Here is a 9286-nt window from a genome sequence, read left to right on the forward strand (position 1 = left end):
CCATCCAAATATCCCCAACTCAAGTCTCAAGAATTTCCCTCCTTCCCAACTAATATCCTAATCTTAACATAAAAGACTTGGTGAGGTTGTGTATTCTGTTGTAATTCTATCTGCAAAATTAAATTTGGGGCCTTGTCTGCCAGGCAGTTGCGAGATCAGTTCTTTTAAGGTTATCATAGAATTTCTCTGGTTCTCTACCTATTCCTTGAGCTCAGAGCTCAACACCCTGACATTTTCTTATTCTTACTGAATATTCTTTTTTATTTTTGGCTGCGTTGGGTCTTCGTTGCTGCACGCGGGCTTTCTTTAGTTGCGGCGAGCAGGGTCTACTCTTCTTCGTTGCGGTGCTCGGGCTTCTTATTGCGGTGGCTTCTCTGGTTGCAAAACACAGGCTCTAGGCACATCGGCTTCAGTAGTTGCAGCACGCGGGCTCAGTAGTTGTGGCTCACGGGCTCTAGAGCACAGGCTCAGTAGCTGTGGCACAGGGCTTAGTTGCCCTGCAGCATGTGGGATCTTCCTGGACCAGGGATCGAACCCGTGTCCCCTGCATTCTTAACCACTGCGCCACCAGGGAAGTCCTGAATATTCTTTTATTCTCCAGTACAACTAAAAGAAATCTCACCTTGTGGTCATCTTTATTACTATACTAGGCTAGCCCATACTTGAATTCTCAAAGCCTTGCTTTTTTTGGACCCTTCATCCTAAACAGATTACATTTTAAGGAATCATGTCATTGTCCCATCCTGTAATGCTTAGTTTTATGTGTTAGTTTGGCTAGGTTATAGCACCTAGTTATTCAATCAAACACTAACCCAGATGTTGCTATTAGGAATTTTGTAGGTGGGATGGGATTAATTTCTGTTGTCTTTGACTTTAAGGAGATTATCCTCTATTATTGTTATTAATTAGATGATTATTCTCATCCAGTCAGTTCAATGGCCTTAAGAAAACACCTAAGGAAGACATTCCATCTAATGGGCAGTAGCTTCAGTTTCTGCCTGAGTTCCTAGCTTGAGGGCCTGCCCTACAGACTTCAGTCTTGCCTAGCCAGCCCCCAAGATTGCTTAAGGTAACAATTCTTTGCAATATACATATACATATATATATATATATATATATATATATATATATATATGTATGAGAGAAACAGTACATATATGTATATGTTATATATATGATGGGTTCTGTTTGTCTGGTAGAACCCTGACTGATACACATGCCATGGATTCAGGGCCAGCTACGTAATTTGCTTGGCCCAGTACAAAATGAAAACATGAGAACCCTTGTTCAAAAAGCAGGAAACAAGTGCTATTAAAGGTACTAAAATATAAAACTTTTTCTTTTAAAAATTTTTTATTATTTATAAAACATACAGAGGTGAGTCACAACATAAACTTACTAAAAACTGATTTTTGTGTCATAATGTTTAATAAATAATACTTTATTAATGTGATATCTTGATTGATCATAAGATTTTTCTGGCTTGCTTGTCTGCAAATTCATTATGGTAGGCCATCATGATAGTTTTAGCAACTTCATTTTCAATCAATGTAATTGACAGCTACACCAGGTGGTCTTGGTAAATGCCAGATGGCAAATAATTTTTGATAATTTTAAAATTTGAAAAGGACTTTTCTGCTGATGCAACTGTTACTGGAGCTATTAAGAGTATTTTATAGAAAAAAAGGCATTATACAGACTATGAAAACATTGGGCTAAGTTTCTGATAAATTATTTTAAAATATATCTTTTAATTTGTATAGAGCTAATAATTCAGATGGAATAATTTTTCTAAAAAGACAACTCTGCATATACATCGGTTTCATTTAAGCCTGAATTTCATTGTAAATGAAAATTTATGCAATGGAATTTTAATGTTTCCTCTGACATTTCCTGTAATTGTAACAGTCATAAGAAATTGAAAGTGGTTTTCTGATTTGTATAAATTCAAGATGGCCATCTATGCATTCTATAATTGTCTTCAATTAAAAGGAAAAATTAATTTAAAATTGTCTACTTTCTTAATAATTTGTTCACCTGAAGCTTTGTATGAAAACAGTATTCTTTTCTGTTAAATGTGACAATGTTTAAATTCAGTTTTTATTTGTAAACTCTTGGAATTGTTAAAAAAACAAAATTCAACTAACTAAATTTAAAGATCTAACTGACTTTATTCAATGATTCATGAATTGGGCTGCATTCCATCTAGCAAATAGAAAGGAGCTCCCTCTGAAGAGCTGTACAAAATGAAAGGCTTTTATAGGCAGAAGGGGGTGGGAAAAGGAAGTTTCTAGCAAAGAGTGGATGTTTCATGCCAAGTCACTTTCCTATAGGGGATGGATGGGGTCTCTAGGGCAAATTACCTTACTAGTGCTGACCAGGTAATTTGAAAGGTTACATACCTGGGAGAGGCTGAAACTGCAGTTAGGTTAGGCATTAAATCTTGGTTTGCTCACATAGGACTTAGCACAAGTGACTCCATTTTGGGCCTGTGTTCTCTTTTTTAACAGAATCTAAACTCACTGAAGTGAGTTTAATAACTCTCATATATGTTTTATTACAATATCCATGTGTACACTTTCATTTTATAATAATTTGTAATAATTTGTTGACAGCGTTTATTGCCAGATCACTGGCAGTTTCTGTCTGGTACTCAGGCCAGAGAGTTAGTATTTATGTAGATGCTGCCACCTCTGCTTTCTGTGCTGCTGCTACCACCATCACCAATACCAGTCTGGACCCAGACCCTGGCCCAGGCATAGGCAAGTGTGCTGGGCTGTCAGACCAATTGCTCAACACCCAGGCTGTCTGCTATGCCCACAGGTCTGAACCTGTGTCTGCATGTGCTGCCTCCTTTCTCCCCAAGTGTATCTCCCTTACTCAAAGGACTACTTTATTGTCCTGTTGAACTTCACTTACAAAACACAAGTTCAAAGATAAAATTACGTATAAGGCCTTTCTGAGAGTGAGGCCCAGAGGCCCATGAAGCAGCCCTGCATGTTTTACTAGTGTTCTAATTTCACTTCATTTATGCTATGCTATTGCTAGGTAAGCAATCCAATCCCCAAATTCTCTTCTTGAGAGTCTGTTTACTGAAAAAGGAATATATGATCAGTGTTTGTGAAGACTGGGTCTTGTAGGAAATAGATGTCAAGAAGGAATTAGGAGCACAATAGATTTATTTAGGGCAATGTCTGTGAAAGATAAAAGGAGGGGGAACAGGAGTAGACACGGAAAACCTTCAGACCCAGTGATTCCTTTAGAAATCAAGTAGCCTTAATCTAGATATTATAAAAATATTAAACTAAAATTTTTTTAAAAACCCTAAATTAAAGAAAATTAAAATAAGGTTTTCTAATTTTTTTTTTAATTTCAAAAGAACTTTCAGGCATAAATAGTCATGTTTCAATGTAAATTTATAAAATTCATTTCAGAACTTCTTATAAAACTTTAAAAAACATTTTAGGGGCTTCCCTGGTGGCGCAGTGGTTGAGAATCTGCCTGCCAATGCAGGGGACACGGGTTCGAGCCCTGGTCTGGGAAGATCCCACATGCCGCGGAGCAACTAGGCCCGTGAGCCACAACTACTGAGCCTGTGCGTCTGGAGCCTGTGCCCTGCAACGAGAGGCCATGACAGTGAAAGGCCCGCGCACCGCGATGAAGAGGGGACCCCACTTGCCACAACTAGAGAAAGCCCTCGCATAGAAACGAAGACCCAACACAGCCAAAATAAATAAATTAATTAAAAAAAAAACATTTTAAGTTCAAATATAAAAGCAGATAGATAACTTATGAATTAAAAAAATACCTCTGCAAGAATATACAATGGAGAAAAGACAGTCTCTTCAGCAAGTAGTATTGGGAAAGCTGGACAGCCAATGTAAATCAAAGAAGTTAGAACACACCCTCACACCATACACAAAAATAAACTCAAAATGGCTTAAAAACTTAAGTATAAGACATGACACCATAAATCTCCTAGAAGAGAACATAGGCAAAACATTCTCTGATATGAATTGTACCAACTTAGGTCAGTCTCCCAAGGCAACAGAAATGAAAGCAAAAATAAACAAAATGGGACCTAATCAAACTTACAGGCTTTTGCACAGCAAAGGAAACCATAAACAAAAATGAAAAGATAACCTTCGGACTGGGAGAAAATATTTGCAAATGATGCAACTGACAAGGGTTTAATTTCCAAAATATACAAACAGATCATACAACTCAATAACAAAAAAAAACACAACCCAATCAAAAAATGGGCAGAAGAAATAAAAAGATATTTGTCCAAAGAAGACATACAGATGGCCACAAGGCACATGAAAAGATGCTCAATATCACTAATAATTAGAGAAATGCAAATCAGAACTACAATGAGGTACCACTTCACACTGGTCAGAATGGCCATCATTAAAAAGTCTACAAATAAAATATGCTGGACAGGGTATGGAGAAAAGGGAACCCTCCTACACTGTTGGTGGGGATGTAAATTGGTGCAGCCACTATGGAAAATATTATGGAAGTTCCTTAAAAATCTAAAAACAGAGTTGCCATATGATCCTGCAATCCCACCCCTGGGCATGTATCTGGAGAAAACTCTAATTCGAAAAGATACATGCACCCCAATGTTCATAGTAGCACTATTTGCAATAGCCAAGACATGGAAGCAACCTAAATGTCCATCGACAGATGAATGGATAAAGAAGATGTGGTATAGCTTCTTCGCTGTAAAAATACCAAATGGTGGATGACAGCAGTGCTGCGGGAGGGCCCAGAAGCCCCGGGGCCCTGGAATCAGAGGCCCCAGTGTCTTCCGCAGAGGCTTTGGTAGCAGCGTCTGGGCCCGGGTCTCGGTGGGGGCAGAGACTGCAGAGCTCACGGAGGCAAGGCTGAGGACAAGGAGCCACAAGGAGTGGCTCCCCGTCACCAAGCTGGGCTGCCTGGTCAAGGACATGAAGATCAAGTCCCTGAAGATCTATCTCTTCTCTCTGTCCATCAAGGAATCTGAGATCATTGACTTTTTCTTGGGGGCATCCCTCAAGGATGAGGTTTTGAAGATTATGCGTGTGCAAAATCACACCCGTGCTGGCTAGCGGACCAGGTTCAAGGTATTTGTCGCCATTGGGAATTACAATGGACATGTTGGTTTGGGTGTCAAGTGCTGTAAGGAGGTAGCCACTGCCACCCATGAGGCCATCATTCTGGCCAAGCTCTCCATCGTCCATGTGTGGCGATGCTACTGAGGGAACAAAATCAGCCAAGCCCCATACCGTCCCTTGCAGGGTGACTGGCCACTGTCGCTCTGTGCTGGTGCGCCTCATCCCTGCTCCCAGGGGCAGTGGCATCATCTCAGCCCCTGTGCCCAAGGAGCTACTGATGATGGCCAGAATTAATGACTGCTACACCTCTGCCAGGAGCTGCACCACCACACTAGGCAACTTCACCAAGGCCACTTTTTTTTTTTTAATTTTAAAAAAATTTATTTATTTATTTATTTTTGGCCGCATTGGGTCTTTGCTGCTGTGCGCGGGCCTTCTCTATTTGCGGCTAGTGGGGGCCACCCTTCATTGCAGTGCGCGGGCCTCTCATTGTGGTGGCTTCTCCTGCTGCAGAGCACAGGCCCCAGGCGCGAGGGCTCCAGCAGTTGTAGCACGTGGGCTCAGTAGTTGTGGCTCACGGGCCTAGTTGCTCCGCGGCATGTGGGATCTTCCCAGACCAGGGCTCGAACCCGTGTCCTCTGCATTGGCAGGCAGACTCTCAACCACTGTGCCACGAGGGAAGCCCACCTTTTTTTTTTAAACACTTACTTATTTGGCTGTGCTGGGTCTTTTAGTTGTGGCACGCGGGATCTTTTTTGCTGCAGTGCGTGGGATCTAGTTCCCTGACTAGGGATCGAACCCAGGCCCCCTGCATTGGGAGCGCAGAGTCTTAGCCACTGGAACACCAGGGAAGTGCCTCTCTCTTTCCTTTAAAGTGCTGAAATATATTATTGGACATGTACTAAGTACTAACACTTGCTGGGCTCTTTGGCAATTATGAACGCAATTCATAACTGTAAAATACTTACAATTCATAATGGCAATTATGGTTGATTTATGCATCTCTTTAGCAAAAACTTCTTGAATTCCCACTTGGTATTAGGCAAAGTACAAGCTACCAGGAATTCCATAGTAAATAAAGTATGCTCCTCGCCATTCCCCAAAGTACTTGCAATCTAGTGGGAGATACACACACTGGTCAGCAATAGTTACTTCCCCTTCAGCCCTTGCACCCAGAATGAGACAAGAAGAGCAAGCCTGAGCCCAATCTGCAGCCTGAAGCTTGATGCAGAGCTGAGGCAACCTAGATCAGCTAAACCATAGTGGGCCTGCAGACCAGTAAGCATGAGAATAAATGCTTATTGTTGGTAAATTTATGGTGTGGTTTATTATGCAGCATACTGTAGTAAAAGTCTGGCTAATGCATATTCTGCAGTTTCTTTTTTCATCATTCTTTCTTGCATCTCAGATCCATGTGTGCTTAATTTCAGCCTAGTGTGCCCTTTAGAAGATCTTGAGTGTCTTTGAGTGGAAAATTCTCTGAGTTTACACTTGGTTAGAAAATTGTTTATCACGTGTTCTTTTTTTTTTTTTTAGATTTATTTAAGAGTTCCTTCTCTTTCCCCCATAAAACACACACAAAACACTTCTGAAAATCAGCAAACAATCAAAGTCACCCGAAGGGTTTTTGTTTTTTGAATTTTATTTATTTATTTTTTATACAGCAGGTTCTTATTACTTATCTATTTTATACATATTAGTGTATATATGTCAATCCCAATCTCCCAATTCATCCCCCCCATCACTTGTTCTTAAAATACAATTTTTGGGTAAATAAGTGTAAGTTGACTATTTGTTCTTAAAAGAATAAAGATATTCTTTTGTCTTTGACTTTAGTTGTTGCATTAAGTCAACTATTAGTATAATTATTGTCCACTTGTAGGAAATCTCTCTTCTCCCTAGCTATTTTCATATATTCTCTTTGTCTTTGGCATTCTGAAGTTTCATTATGACATGAATAAGTATGGATTTTGACTAGGCATAGATTCTTTTTATTCTACCTAAAATTTATTGGGATTCTTGGACATGTAGATTAATGTCTATGGTAGGCAGATTAATAAACCCTCAAAGATGTCCATGTCCTAATCTTCAGAACCTATGAATATGTTAGGTTACCTGACAAAGATGGATTAAGGTTGCAGATGAAAGTAAGAATGCTAATTAGATGACTTTAAAATAGAGAGATGATCTTGGATTATCCAGGTGAGCCCAATATAATCACAAAGGTCCTTCATTATGGAAAAGGGAGGCAGAAAAGGAAGGGTCAGAAATGATGTGATATGAGAAAAACTTGACCTGCTGTTGCTGGTTTTGAAGATGGAGGAAGAGGGCCAGGAACCAAGGAATATAGGCAGCTTCTAGAAACTGCAAAGGTCAAGGAAACAGGTGTTCTACTAGAGACTCCAAAAAGGAACACAGACCTGCCAACATCTTGATTTTAGCCCAGTGAGACTTGAATTGGACTTCTCACCTACAGAATTGTAAGATAATAAATTTGTGTTGTCTTAAGCCATTAAGTTATGGTAACTTGTTACATTGTGGTAGGAAACTAACAGTTTCTTTCACCAATTCTGGAAAAATTTCAGCCATTATCACTTTAATATTGCCTCTTCATTCTTTTCTTCTGGAACTCTGATTCAACATATATCAACCTTTTTACTCTATCTTTCATGGCTTGTAATCTTGCTTTCATATTTGCTCTCTATTACATTCTGGGTAATTTCTTTAGATCGATTTCCCAGTGTACTAATTCTCTTTTCAGCTACATTTCTAATGATGTTCAACCCGTTCATTAAAATTTTCACTTCAACAATTATATATTTCATTTCTAGAGGTCTTATTTGGTTCCTTTGCAAATTGACTGGTCATTTTTTAACAACCTCTTGTTTCTTACTCAAATTTTCAACCTTATCTTTTATTTCTTTAAAGATGTTAAACATATTTATTTTATATTCTGTAACAATTCTAATATCTGAAGCTTTTCTGAAATTGCTTCTAATTCATCATACCTTTTTTTCTTGTGTTTTATAAATTGACTAAAAGCTCATGGTTCCTTTACATTATCTGTGGGAAATGTTTGAGGCCTGAGTTGAAGGGTGTTCTCTAGAGAGGATTTTCTTTTGCTTATACTAGCTGTCTATGGGTACTACCAACCTAGGACCAATTTAAAATAAAATTTCAGCATAAAGTGTTTGGGGCCACCTAGACATTAAGAACTGTGAAAGGTCTGAGATTTTACCTGCCACAGTTAGCCTGCCATAGTTGCATGGATTTTAGCAGAAGACATGCTACTCTTGTGACAGAGACTAAGGACAGGTTATTACTCAAACCAATAACAGTAGCTAGAGTGTCAGCATTTGTGTTGGTTCCCCAAGTCCCAATTCCCACAGGGCACACAAAGCCGGCTAGGTGACATCTATACATGCAGTAGATCTCACTACAGGAAAGGAACACAGAACTTACAGAACATGGATATTTTATAATGGGCAGTAAGCATGCCTGCCTTTTTTCCCAGAGGTACATTATGGCTATCTTCCAAGGTTGTAAGCAAATCTGTCTCCAGAGGGAGGTGCCATCATTATCCTCCAAGACTGCTCACTATATAAACTGTTGAAAAGACAGTCAGTACCTCTGCTCACAAGATGTGCAGAAACTTGACAGAGTCATGAAGAATTATCTCCTAACAAGAGGTAGTTGAATTGGGCCACAAATCTTTGCTTGTATTTGCAAATTATTTGGGTAGCTTTTCCCTCCCTTCTATCTAGAGCCAAGGTCAAGACAGGTAAGGTGTCCTAGTTTGTTTGTGAGGATCTCCTATTAGACTCCCTACCTTGGCTGAGGTCTTGGCCTTGTTTCCTGTTCCCATATCCTTCATGGCCATTAGAACTCTAGTTCAAGGTCACCAGAATTTAGAAGATACCCTCCACCCCCCATAAAATCTTCCTTTTGTGCTTGTTTTCCTCTCCAAATTCCTGCTTTCACTTGGCTTTTGGCCTCTGAATGTTCCTTAACTTTTTGCTAGCTCAGTAATGTATCTGAACAGATGTTTCTCATGTTCTATGCAGGTTTGTGTGTGTGTGTGTGTGTGTGTGTGAGGGTTATTCTGTGTCTCTAATCTCCCATACTGCCATGGTGGCTGAAATGGAGGGAAGATAATAATGATTGGAGCTTTGGGTATCATGAGTCAT

At 39.6% G+C, this 9286-nt stretch overlaps 1 pseudogene across 1 annotated transcript; it reads left to right on the forward strand.

Annotated features, from left to right (window-relative positions):
• Positions 1–1115: 1115 nt before the first annotated feature.
• LOC309634588 (small ribosomal subunit protein uS5 pseudogene) lies at positions 1116–7329 on the forward strand (annotated as a pseudogene). The gene has a single exon. The product of its transcript is annotated as a small ribosomal subunit protein uS5 pseudogene (transcript).
• Positions 7330–9286: the final 1957 nt, after the last annotated feature.

The sequence above is a fragment of the Balaenoptera borealis genome (genome assembly GCF_965194805.1).
Source record: "Balaenoptera borealis genome assembly, chromosome: 9".
NCBI lineage: Eukaryota > Metazoa > Chordata > Mammalia > Artiodactyla > Balaenopteridae > Balaenoptera > Balaenoptera borealis.